Genomic DNA, 14,464 nt, shown 5'->3' with positions numbered 1-14,464 from the left:
CTATATTTATTATATTTATTATATATATTATTGCAGCACTATTTACCATAGCAAGACTCTGGAAACAACCAAAATACCCTTCAACAGATGAATGGCTAAAGAAACTGTGGTATATATACACAATGGAATATTATGCAACCATCAGGAGAGAAGTCATGAAATTTTCCTATACATGGGGGTACATGGAATCTATTAAGCTGAGTGAAATAAATCAGAGAGAAAGAGAAAGATGGAGAATGGTCTCACTCATCTATGGGTTTTAAGAAAAATCAGACATTTCTCAACAATTTTTAGAAACATAAGAGAGGAGGGCTGGACGTTAGAGCCGACCTCATGAATCTCACCACAAAGAGTGATGAGTTTAGTTAGAGAAATATCCACATTGTGAACTATCCTAACAATGAGAATATATGAGGGAAGTGGAAAGCCTGTGTAGAGTTCAGGTAGGGGCTGGGAGGGGAGGAGGAATATTTGGGTCATTGGTGATGGGAATGTTGCACTGGTGATGGGGGGGGTGTCATCTGATATGATTGAAACCCAACCACAATCATATTTGTAACCAAAGTGTTTAAATAAAAGATATTTAAAAAAAGCAAACTCAGACCCCTATCTAAAACCATGTCAAAGGTCAAATTCAAATGAATTAAAGACCTTGATATCAGACCTGAAACTATAAGTTATATAGAAGAACACATAGGCCAAACACTCCATGACATTAAATCTAAAGCCATCTTTAAGGAGGAAGCACCACTGTCACCACTGTCCAAACAAACAAATGGGATTACATTAAACAGAGAAGCTTCTGCACTTCAAAGGAAACAGTGACTAGGGTAAAAAGGTCACCCACAAAATGGGAAAACTATCACACAACACCCATCAGATAAGGAGTTAATATCTAAGATATAGAAGGTACTGACAGAACTTAACAAGAAAAAAAAAAACTAACCCCATCAAAATATGGGGAGAAGAAATAAACAGACATTTCCTCAAAGAAGTAATTCAAATGGCCAAAGGCAAATGAAAAATACTTTACATCACTAATTATCAGGAAGATGCAAATCAAAATAATAATGATATATCATCTCATGCCACAAAGGGCACACATTACAAAGAACAAGAACAACCACTGCGGACAGAGATGTGGGAAGAAAGGAACTCTCATTCACTGCTGGTGGGAATGCCACCTAGTCCAACCTTTATGGAAAGCGATATGGAGATTCCTCCAAAAACTGGAAATTGAGCTCCCATATGATCCAGCTATTCCACTATTGGAATATGCCTTTGGGTCACAAAATACAATAAAATAATGCCTCCTGCATTTCTATAGTCATAGCAACACTATTTACAATAGCCAGAATCTGGAAACACCCCAGATGCCCAACAACAGATGAGTGGCTAAAGAAACTGTGGTACATCTGTACAATGGAATACTATGCAGCTGTTAGAAAAAATGAGGTCACAAAATTTGCTTATATATGGATGTATTTGAAGACTACTTGAGTGAAAGAAGTCAAGGGAAAGAGATAAGCATGAAATAGTTTCACTCATATGTCAGACTTAAGAAATATAAAAGACAGTATAAAAATAACACCTAGAGACAACAGAGAGGAGAGCTAGAAGAATCAGCCCATGATAAGAAACTTATCACAAAAATGTTAAGTGAAGCTTGAGAAATAACTACACTAACAGCTACCATGACAATGATATTGAGAGAAATACAATGCTTATCTGAAGAGAGGCAGGCAATCAGTGGAAATGGGAAATGGGTGGAAAATGTTGGAGGGAAAGTTACACTGGTGAAGGGGTGTGTGCATTGTATGGCTCAAACCCAATTATGAACATGTTTGTAAGCATGGAACTTACAGAGATTATTTTTAAAAAATAGGTCTCACAAGACTCACCGGTAACAATTCCTGAGTGTATAATGGGATATATCTGGTTTCTATGTTGTTTCTTTTTTTTGGTTTCTGGGCCACATCCAGCAGCTCTCGGGGATTGCTCCTGGCTCTGCACTCAGAGATCACTCCTGTTAGGCTCGGGGTACCATGTGGGATGCCAGGAATTGAACCCGGGTTGGCCGCATGCAAGGCAAACATTCTACCCTCTCTGCTATTGCTCCAGTCCCAGGTTTCTATGTTCTTATTTTTCTTCCAAAGGAAAAGAGATGATGCATTTTTTGTAAGTGTAAAATCATTCTAGAGATTATTCACCTTATAATGTCAACAGTGTTCTGGTATATTGTAATGTTAAAACAAAGGGAGCAGAATTTATAATGTTATTAATAATATTTATAGACCAGAAAAATCTATGGAATAATTTGTATCATAAATAAAGCCTTATAAACATCAAAAAAAAAAAAAACAATTCCTGAGTGTAGTCAAGAGTAACCCCTAAACACTCTCAGATGTGAACTTTCCTCAAAAAAAAAAAAGCTAAATTTTAACTGTATTTTCCCTCAATATTTGAATTAGACTAACCCATTAAAAATGACTATCATTTAATCATTTTAACCTTCAAATAAAAATATTATAAGGCCTGGATCTATATTAATTGTCAGCCACTACTGATTCAATATAATGGTCATCCAAATAATCTAATCTTGGTTGTTTTTTTTGGGGGGGGCACACTCAGAGATGCTCAGGGGTTACTCCTGGCTACGCACTCAGAAATCGCCCCTGGCTTGGGGTATCATATGGAATGCTGGGGATTGAACGCAGGTCTATCTGGGTCAGCCGAGTGCAAGGTAAACGCCCTACCGCTGTCGATGTCCTATAACTCCAGCCCCAATTCAAATAATCATATAATTTTTGGATCAGGAAGGATCTCAGAGATGTCAGAAATACAGTTGAAGCAAGTAGTCTTACATAGTAAAAATCAAAAGAAAAATGTACTCATATATTTGGGTCAATTATATGTCAAGACTGATATTTGAGCATTCACATAATTTAATGGTGGTACTCAGTTACTCATTAGCAAGTAGATCTTCTGTATTTAATTTTCTAAAAGTTTTATTCAAAATGATGTTTAAATGGTTTTTATAATTTTCTATTTTTTCCATTATGTCCATTTATGTAATATGCTAATTTACTTATCTCAGTAAATCAGTCTCAAATTCCAGGACTTGATCTTATTTAGATGTCATGGATGATTTATTAAAATTATATTTTTAGATGTAATTGTTTTTTAAGAGTTCTGCAACCCTTTTCACTGATGAGATTGCAATTCAATTCAGGAGTTCTGAGTTATTTTAGTCAGCTTTTTGAAGCAGGGTGATTTCATCTTTATAAATTAAGTGTGAAAGTTTTTTTAATCTTGTTCTATTCAACTGAAAATTTTATTTAACCAAATTTATCTGTGCCTTGAAAATGTGAAAGCTAAAAAGATTTCTAGCTTAGTGTCCTTTAAAAAATAAAACTACTTGAGAACATTTCTCTTTTCTTTTATATAGAGAGTCTTATTTATTAACAGTAGGACTATAAATTGGTTCAGTTTCTATAGCAAATAGTGCAGAGGCCTCTCCAGAAATTAAAAGTAGAATTACCTTATGATACAGCATTTCTACACCTTGGCACCTATCTCAAGAACACAAAACCATTAATTCCAAAAGAGATATGCACCACTATATTCATTGTAGCACTATTTATACTAGCCCAGCTCTGAAAACAACTCAAGTTCCCAACAACAGATGAGAGGATAAGAAACACAATGGAATTTTACTCGGTGATAAGACAATGTAAAATTCCCCCTTTTGCTACAACATGGTAGAATTATGTGGTATGGTATGGTTGTATGATAGAACTTATGTTAAATAAATTAACTCAGAATAAGAAAGACAACCCAGAAGCACTCACTCATGTGATTTATAAGGAGATAAAGCAAGGTAAAGGCAATATTCAAAGGTGGTGGTAGAATACCCTTAAAATGAGTTTTTGGCAACATCCAATGAAAATAAACTCTTAGAATGATCTAGACAATGTCCAATAAAAATAAATCCCTAGATTAAGGTTTAGACAACATCCAATGAAAATAAACCCTGAGACCGAGGTTTAGACAAGGTTACGAAGCAAGAGTAAAGGAAAGGAGACTGCCTATAAAATATTTATTGAACACAAAACTATTCTCTTACTATTCTGTAAGTTAAATTCAATGAAATGTTGGCATTTAGATTCAATGAAATGTTCGGAGATTTTTTTGGTTTGATTTACTCATTGGTAACCCTAATTTTTTTCTTCGATAAAATCTGAAACGTATTTTTGTTTTTGTTTTTTAGGGGGAGGCCACACCCGGTGATGCTCAGGGGTTATTCCGGGCTATGTGCTCAGAAATCGCTCCTGGCTTGGAGGATCATATGGGACTCAGGGATCGAACCGAAGTCCATCCTAGGCTAGCACTGTCAAGGCAAACTCCTTACCGTTCCACGCCACTGCTCTGGCCCCAGAAGCTGAAACTTTTATAAAATTATTTTTTGTTTGTTTGTTTTAAAATCACTTGTTTTCGGGCCAGAGCAGTGGCGCTAGAGGTAAGGAGTCTGCTTTGCAAGCTCTAGCCTAGGATGAATGGCTAAGATGAACCACCGTTCGATCCCCCAGAGTCCCATATGGTCCCCCAAGCTAGGAGCGATTTCTGAGTGCCTAGCCAGGAGTAACCCTGAGTGTCAACTGGTGTAGCCCCAAAACCAAAACCAAAACAAAACAAAACAAAAAAACACTTGTTTCTCAAGGATGTGCTTATTCACTTTTATATATCTGTATCTTCTAGGGCATATGTTTAAGTGGAATGAATTCTGGATGAAAAAAGGACAGGAATAGAGTCATAAATTTAGTGTAGGCAAACTTAAAACTATCACATAAAACACTTTCTGTCAATTACAAGTTTAACACATCATTACAATTCAAGGCAGGCCTACTACCTTATTTTCCCACAGAATTACCTGGACCTGAAATTCTGAAAAGCAGTGCAAATAGCTTCCCTACTATTGGAATCAAAACCCAATTATATGCTGTTTCAGTACCTTTTAAGTTTAACAAACTTCAAAGCCTTATTCAAAATACTTGTTTCACTGTGGAGAGTTGACATGATGATGGACAGAATGAAACCTATTCTTTTAGTTCGGATGTTTTAGATGAACAAAATATTATCGGGGATCGGAGAGATAGCATGGAGATAGGGCATTTGCTTTACATGCAGAAGGATGGTGGTTCGAATTCTGGCATCCCATATGGTCCCTCAAGTCTGCCAGGAGCAATTTCTGAGCTTAGAGCCAGGTACTAGCGATGCCAGGTGTGACCCAAAAACAAACAAATAAAAAAAATATCAGTGATATATATTATATATACAATTAAAATATCTTCTGTTTTTTATTTTCATATCTTTTATTGTTTGCCTGAAAGTTGATTTCTAGACATAGGAACAAAATTGCCTCAGACGTTCAACAGTAGTCAGTTTTTTATACATTATACTAATAACTCTTGTATCTCAACCAGATTTTAGGAACAAATAGTAAACAAAGAAAAATGAAGGTCATGGCTCAGTGGTAAAATGATAACTAAAACTAAAAACTAAAAACAAAAAAAGTGGAATCCAATCAGCAGTAAATAATAGGTTATCAAATTAGTCAAATATATTCCTAAATCTTAAAACAAACTCTGAATTGTGTATTTATATTTACATAGATAGATATAAAGTTGAGGTGTGTCTCTCTCCTAGATGTCTAAAAGAACTTTAATATACACTAAATCTATATAATAAATATTCTCAGAGCAATTTTTCTTAGAATCAGAATGCAGAAATAGCATATCTCTTGAGTGACATCTCAAGTTGAATGAGATGCCCACCAAAGGCATGTGAATTAATGTGATCAATTACTATAATCATTGGTTTTACCTGTTTTTATTGATTTTATAGTTATATTTATGCCATGTATTTCTGTTATTGTTTCATGCTTGCATTTTCCTGTTTTGAATGTTCTTACTCAATGCAAAATCGCTCACACATCTATCCATTTGACAAGTGGTAAAATAACAAATGAGTTGACAAAATTATATTTAATATGGCTTATTTTCTTTCCATTCTAACATACTTTGAATAATATAATCATCTTTATTCGGTTTCTATCAGTATCTACTGTTCAACTTAAAGAGAAATAGCTGCTAGTCTGGTTTTCCCCCTAATCAAGTTGTTTTGCTAGTGCCATTCATTGGTACAATATTCCTTTACATTATATCTTAAAGTAATCTTAAAGACCTTATCCCTCACGTACTCATGCTTATTTTTCTTTTCCTCAGAAAGCATTTCTTAACCAAGTTACATCAGTTCAGCAGAAATGAGTGGCTGCATTTACTATGCACCTGAATGATATTATAGTTCAAGAATGTATGGATCACTTACCTCTCATTGATATAAACAACTATCTGAGATGCACTGGAATTTTTGATTATGGAACTCTTCATGCCCCAGTGATTTTATTCCATCTCCTAGTAAGAATATTTTAAGAGTCTTTATGTTCGTTTTTGTTTTGGGGGCACATCTGGCAGTGCTTAGGAACTAAGCCTTGATTCTGTGCTAAAGGTTCACTCCTAGCAGTGCTCAAGGGACCATATGTGGTCCAGATATCGAACCAGGCTGGTTGTGTGCAAGGCAAGTGCCTTAACCCTGGTGCTATCTCTCCAGTCACTAGAGTGCTTTTCTCTTTTAAGAAATATTTTTATGATCAAATAAAATTTGAGTACAAAGGCAATTAAATTAGTTCCTGGTTGCCAATTCTAGAACTTGGTGTTTTTTTTCCTCTCATAAACAGTCATAAATTTTGCTTAGATGTAGGCAAGAATCGACATTTCTAGGTTATAACACAGAGCTTTTACAATCTCATAAACATTTTTCCCAGAAAAATTACAAATTTCGGTATTTCTTCTCACTAATAATGGTGAGACCAAAAATGGATGTTTAGTTGGGTTAGTTGATGTGAATTGAGCCTGAATATTACACTAAATAAGTTAACCTACAAAACTTTTAGTGTTACTTACCACTGGCCATAGTCATAAAACTTGTTAATAGAGTATCATTGATTAACAAGCTCAAGTCTAAGTTATACAAGTAAATAAAAAAAAATAACAAAGGAGAAACATAAAATACAAAAAATATAAACTGCACTCATTTGATCCAACTTAGATCACTGGCAACAAGCATAATATTTATTTCAATATCCAACAAACATGATTATGGGACCAGAAAAGAGTACAGCTGTTAAGGTACATGCAGCATTCATTCCTAGTACCACATGGTCTCCTGTGCCTTGAGGGCCCAGAGCATTGCCAAGTGTGCACCTAGAAAACCAGACACCACAGAGCTCTAGCAGCACCATAACTTCTCGACCTCACATTGAACTCTCAGACTGGTTGACTGAGTATCTTCGGGAATAACCTCAGACACTCTGAGCACCAGTTGGAAGCCCCCACAAAAATATCATTCTAATCACTCCCTGTGACATTAGACATGTCCATAGACATGATTTGTCTTCTGTACTTTAATAAGAGTAGGTCAACTACATTTTTTGTATGCAAAAAAAATTTTTTGTCTTTTCATTTTATCTTATTCACATACGTAATGATTTATTGTATTTAAGTATCTAATTTACATACATATATATATATATAAGCATGTCCATTAATCACATTCCAGACTTGAATAATTCATTGATTCAAATACAAGTTTTAGCCTTTCTCTGACCTCTGGGAATTTCCTCATTTTACCCATGGGCAAGTCTGATTTGGCAGTTCCTGATGTCTGGAAGGGGAGATGTTCTGTGTAGGTTGGAGAGGGATCTGCAGCAGTTGGAATTTGCTTGTCATGATCATAATAAAATTAACAATAGCACACCCACAGACTTACCAAACCTTGTCAATGGGAACTCTACGTTTCCCTGCTCTTACCAAACTTGGATGTTTTTCCTTCATTCCAGAGTTATCCACCTTGTCAGCATAATAAAGCAAACTTTTCTTACCAATAGGAGTGGTTATTTGTAAAGGAGCTGTATTGTACTCCTGGTTTTAGATTAGCCATGCTTTTTTATTGGCTTAATACCTTCAATTTTTTTTGTTTTGTCTATAAATGCACAGAATTTTAGAGTCCCCAGTGATATCAAGTGAGATGTCTGATTCGGTGTTGCTGGAAGTCATTTTTATACATACTTAAATAACTGCTTTGCAAAAATTAATCACTATTAGCACATATTCATATCATCATTTCTGGTGAACTCAGTTTTGAATTTATAATGTACTTTTGCAATGTGTATTTTTAGAAAGAAGCACTGATGTACTGCAAAAATAAAGCACCAATTAAATCTCACATGTTCACAGAAAAAAAAACTACATACTTCTAACTATTTAATCTAATGCACAGTATATTAGATTCATTCTAGAGCAGCAGCTGATGCCTGGTAAAAAATGCACAAACTAGAGCTCCATCCCAGAATTGGAAACTGTACCTTAAAAAGATCTTCATATGATTTGTGGAAACAATAAAGCTTGAGAAAGGATGTGATCAGTGAATTTAGTCCTTAATAACTAATCATGTTAACATTTGTGCTAAATTATGAGAAAATAATAGTGCAAGAATTTTATAAAATAGAGAGCAAAGATTAAACCTAAGATACTGACATTCAGTTTTCACAATTCTATACCATTTCCTCCACTCTCATAAATAATCATTTCACTCTGTAAATATGCCTAGCAATATTTCTTAAGTGTGACTTAAGAGACTAATATCAGTGTACTGAGAAAAGCTTACTTATTGCAACTTTAAAAGTGTTTTTAATAATTTGATGCAACAGAAAAATATAAACTTTTTGTGTCTGGTTTGCAGGAAATTCCAGAGATAACTAAGACAATGTGCAATCTTTATTCTCCTGAAGTAGTCCCAAAATGTCTCAGACCAGAGAGGTAAGAGCTACTTTCTACAATTCTGAGTAAACAGATTATAGTTGTTTGCATCTCTACCATCATGAGTAGATCAACAGCACTTTCAAACATATGTACCCACCCCACTTTCTAGTGGACTGCAGTACACCATTACAGATAGGATGGAACTTTGGTTAAATATCTAGGAGACCACTAGAGAAACCAACAGCAGAGCAAAGTTAGAGAGATCAGAACTGCCATATCTAAATACCTTAAACAAAATAGCTTAACCAACAGACAATTCTAAGACTAGGGGCCAGAGTGATGGTACCATGGGTAGAAAAATTACCTCACATGTGGCTGACCTGGGTTCAATCCTCAGCACTCTATAAGTCCCCTAATTTCTGAAAAGTGTGACCCCTGAGTTTAGAGCTAAGAGTAAATCCTCAGCACTGTAAGGTATCCCCTCATCCAAATTTTTTTCTGATTGAAATACCAAGATCATTGTGACAGCATAGTAGTTTCCTGCTAGAGCTTTCTCTGGCTTACAAGCAAATGCCTCCTTGATTCAAGTTCCACATGGACAGGAGAAGAGAGGCAAGGAGGGAGAAAGAAGTGACGTCTCTTCTTCTTTTTATAAGGACACCAGTTTATTGGATTAAAGTCCTAAATTTTATCATCTCCTTTTAGGCATGAGCTCTAAATACAGTCAGACTGGGAGTTAGAAATTCAGTGTATAGACTTGGAGGTGAAGAAAATAAATTAGTCCATGAAATAAATTAGCCCATGTAAATTAGTCCATGTTAAGTCTCCATTTCAATTCCCCCAGCTATTGATTTCATACCCAAATATTTCACTAAGTACTGAAAGATCTACACATCTAGTTCATTGCAGCATTAAATTAATGTCTCAAGCCCAAAGTCTCATCTAAATATTATCTTGATGAGTAAAACTCATCCAGCTGCAAAATTTCTCTCCAGTTCTGAACTGGAAAAACCAGATAAGTTATCTGCTTTCAAAATATCACTGTAGGATAGCCATAGGATAGATATTCTCAGACTAAAAGGCAGAAGAAGAGAGAGCCTTCAGGGGCAATCAAGGTGCAAATCTAGCAAGGTCAGTTCCATTCACTTTAAAAGCACAAGAGCAAATGTTTATTGACTCTGTGCTCTTCTATTCTGAATTTATAGCAATCGCAGTATCACCCTAGGACCTAGCAGTGCCTGAAGTAAGTCTGGTCTGCTGGCGCCACCCATAGAAACTAGGAGGAACTAATGAACATTGGGAGTAAGCACTAACCCTAAGGAACTTTGAATCTCCACTGAGGTCATGGTTCCCTTTTCATGAAGGAAGAAACGGCTGCTCACAACTGCCCTACTATTTTATTGTCCCACCCCATAAAACCCTAGTACTCTGACAGATTTTCTCCAGTCTGTTCTGCTGTTTCTGTTCCCTTTAGTTTCAGTTGACAGTGACTCTGATGGGTGGGTATAATCCCACCTCTGCTCCAGACTTCTGCTCAAATGACTGATAAAAGCTGTGATTCATATTCAGGCCAGCCTCCTTAGAACATGATTATGAACATCTTCAGTAGGGGTTGGAAAGATAGTACAGAATACAGCAGGTAGGGTATTTGCTTTTCACGGTGTCAACATGGCATCAATCCTTAGTGAGTCGTTGGCACCACATATGGTCCCCTGAGCACTGCTGAGTATGTCCCCCTAAAAACAAAACAACACAGAAACCCCACCTGTGGTCTCTTTAGAACATCTTTCTCGCTATTTTTTCAATCGAAATAATCTGATAATTTTCTAAACCTGTAAATTCTGGTTTCTTTTTATTTAATAATTCCTCTCATTCTTCATATTTCTCTTATATTTCACTATAAATGATTAAGAGGAAACAAAACTCTGATTTCAACACTTCACTTAGCAGTTCATACAATCCATTTCATCCCTCACAAGCTCTATCATCCACAAAACAATAAAACACAATTTGTTTTTTAACTTTTTATTTGCTATTGTTGAGTTTCTTTGTTAATTCTATAGCAAGAATGCTCTTCACATTAGATTCCTCTATCCTGTCCCTTATTTCTTTCTGAGATCACAAGAGAATAAAATTTTACATCCATATTTCTAACAATTTCTATGATTATGTACAAATTCGTCAAGGTGATAAAAGTGTTCTCTTTTTTTTTTTTTTTTTTTTTTTGAGTCTAAATCAGAAGTGTCTTTAATAGGGTAAGAGAGACAATATAGTGGGTAGGTCTTTTGCACATAGCCAACCTAGGTTCAATCCCCAGCATCTCATATGGTTCCCTGAGCATTGTCAGAAGTAATTCCTGAGTTAATGCTAGGAGTAACTTCTGAACATTGCTGGGTATGGCCCAAAGACACACATGCGCGCACACACACACACACACACACACATACACACACACACACACACACACCACTCACACACAATTCCTTTCATAGACATTTCTACCAAAAACCCTTTAAGACAATTTAACCTTTTTCAGCATGTGCCTCAGAACTCTTCAAATATCTACTTCTCACCCAGCTTCAACATATTTAGGGTGGGATGGAAGGAGAGTTCAGAGCATCCAAGGATCAACTTTGTGGGTCAAAAAGTTCAATGCTCAAACCAGGAGAATGCGGCTTACATTTTTTGGATCAAACATGGGGACTCATGCATAAAAGGCAAAAGCTTCAGCCCTTTATTTCCCAAGCCTCACTTCCACATTTTTAGGAATTTGTTATACCAGATCTCTAATTGTCTCCACCTACATTGTTACTGTTTATTGGAGTTGTCAAAAAAAAAAAAAAAAAAAAAAAACATGAACTGAGCAACTCAAACAACAGAATTCCAGAATCCAACATGTAGAGGTCAATGTCAAAAATCAAGTCTCTTATGTTCCTTTCCCCTTGTCTTATGATCTTTTCTGTATGGTCATTGGGTAGGGGTGGGGGGGGAGAGGAAATTAGTGGGATTCTGGTGTCTCTTCCTTTTAAGATACCAGACTTTAGGAATTCTCCTTATGACCTCATTTAAGTTTAAATTCCTTCTAATAAACTCTACTTGCAAACAGAGTCATCAAGTGGAGTTTAGGACTTTAATATATGTATTTCGAAGAGTCAGAATTCATGACAAGATGATATAATAGAAATTGTTCATTAAAAAACACCTCCAGGGCCCAGAGAGATAGCACAGCGGTGTTTGCCTTGCAAGCAGCCGATCCAGGACCAAAGGTGGTTGGTTTGAATCCTGGTGTCCCATATGGTCCCCCGTGCCTGCCAGGAGCTATTTCTGAGCAGACAGCCATGAGTAACCCCTGAGCATCGCCAGGTGTGGCCCCAAAACAAAAACAAACAAACAAAAAAACAAATAAAAAACACCTCCAAAACATCCCTTTCCCCTCAATATTGAATGCTATCCCTGTTTGATCTGGAATTTCCTTGAATTCTCCAGTCCATTAAATTCTCAGCGCTCACCTCTTTGTCCTTCTGTGTTGTATAAAAATATGTTATGAATTTATAAAACCAGTTTGCTGGAGACCAATTTTATCCTCTGTTAACTGCATCTGAACTAAAGATCCTTTAGTGCACTACTAGGCAGTGGGTCAAATATATAGAAAGAATTAGAATCACAGAAATCAAGCAGATTCTCCTGACTTAGAGAGATTCCACAAACCCTAAGTCATAATGAAAGCAGCCTGTTCATCTACCACATACAGCAGAAGCAAGGGTCTGAAACACTGCCCTCTCCCATTAACCTTTGTGAGACTTAGGATAAAAATATTTGTGAAACTTAACTAGCTTACTAAACTCACTGCCAAAAGTTGGCACATTTAATAAATGTGTGTTGAGCACTGTTATATATCAGTCACTATGCTAAGGTATTAGAATGAAGAAAATAAACAATATGTCAAAGAGTTTTCCACAATAGTAGTTTGATTACAGGGGTAATCAGAGCACAGAGGTCTACAAAGTCAAGAAAAGACATAGCTGATCCTTGAACAACAAGGCTGAGTTGTATAGGCACACACACACACACACACACATGCTCACACACAAACATTAAGAAAAAACTCAGTTTTTTGTTAAATGCAAATAGTCGATGTAAAACTTAATACGTCAATAAATACAAAGACAGTATTGTCAATACTTTTTTTTTTCTTTCTTGTGGTTTTCCGATTTCTTTCTTTTCAATCATTTTATTGGGAGAAAATAGGATATCATTCAGATCACATATGAAAAGTGGTAGTCATCTATAATCAGTAAGGTTTCTGTAAGTCAACAGCAGGCGTTGGTAGTTAAATTCGGAGGTGGGGAGAGAAAAATTAATTTTGATTTTCAAATGCACATGTTGTTTTAAGGAATAATTTTGATAGTCTCTCCAGGACTACTTATAATATTCTCAATATGGGAAACTGAAGCAGAGAGAAGTTCGTAGCCTAGTGTTAACCAGAGGGTAGATCCAGTATACTTTTATTAAAACTGTGAGATAATTCCTAGTCTTGCCTAAAGTTTATATCTTCTACTTTGCCAAATCAGTTTAAATCATATTCCTAAACTGAGAAACAACATGAGGTCAACAGAAGTATGGAACTTGAGAGTATCTGGGGTGGGGGGGCCTTGGTATAGGAAACCCAGAGAGTGGCAGAATGAACAATAAATTCCAATACTCAGCCTTGGCATTTACACTCATCCCAAAGAGCAGGATTACACAGTTGGCTTGTCTGTGCGTGCCCATGATCCCACAGGATCCTGGGAATCCCCAGGAGAGGAACTTTTGAATGGATTGATATTCTTGGCAGAGGAAATAATGTCATTGCAACTACCAGGTAACACGTTGTCTGAGGAAATGGTTTTCCACCCAGGCAAGCTTTTTTGAAATGTTCAGGATTGATTGCCTCTGACTCTGAGGCATGGGAGTACAAAGGCCTCTCAGATGCAACTTTACTTTCCAGATAACTTTTTTTTTTTAAAAATCTTTTTTTTTTTTTTTTTTTTGTGGTTTTTGGGTCACACCCGGCAGTGCTCAGGGGTTATTTCTGGCTCCACGCTCAGAAATTGCTCCTGGCAGGCACAGAGGACCATATGGGGCGCCGGGATTCGAACTGATGACCTCCTGCATGAAAGGCAAACGCCTTACCTCCATGCTATCTCTCCGGCCCCTACTTTCCAGATAATTTGAGTCAAGTAAGTTTCATTCAGAAAAGCTCCATCTCAACTACTTCCTGGTTCGAGGGATAGTAAAGTGGGTGAGGTCTTGCATGTGGTTGATCAGGATTCAGTCTCGAGACCTCCTATGGAGCCAGGAGTAGTCCTTAAGCACAGCCACATATAGACCAAGAAGAAAGAAAAGAAAACAAAAGAAAAGAAAAGTAAGGAAAATAAAAGAGGGGCCGGAGAGATAGCATGGAGGTAAGGCATTTGCCTTTCATGCAGGAGGTCATCGGTTAGAATCCTGGCGAAGGAAAGGAAAGGGAAGGGAAGGGAAGGGAAGGGAAGGGAAGGGAAGGGAAGGGAAGGGAAGGGAAGGGGAGGGGAGGGAGGGGAGGGGAG

The sequence above is a fragment of the Suncus etruscus genome, chromosome 18 (genome assembly GCF_024139225.1).
Source record: "Suncus etruscus isolate mSunEtr1 chromosome 18, mSunEtr1.pri.cur, whole genome shotgun sequence".
NCBI classification, from domain to species: Eukaryota; Metazoa; Chordata; class Mammalia; order Eulipotyphla; family Soricidae; genus Suncus; species Suncus etruscus.
Note: the sequence above shows the minus strand (reverse complement) of the source record.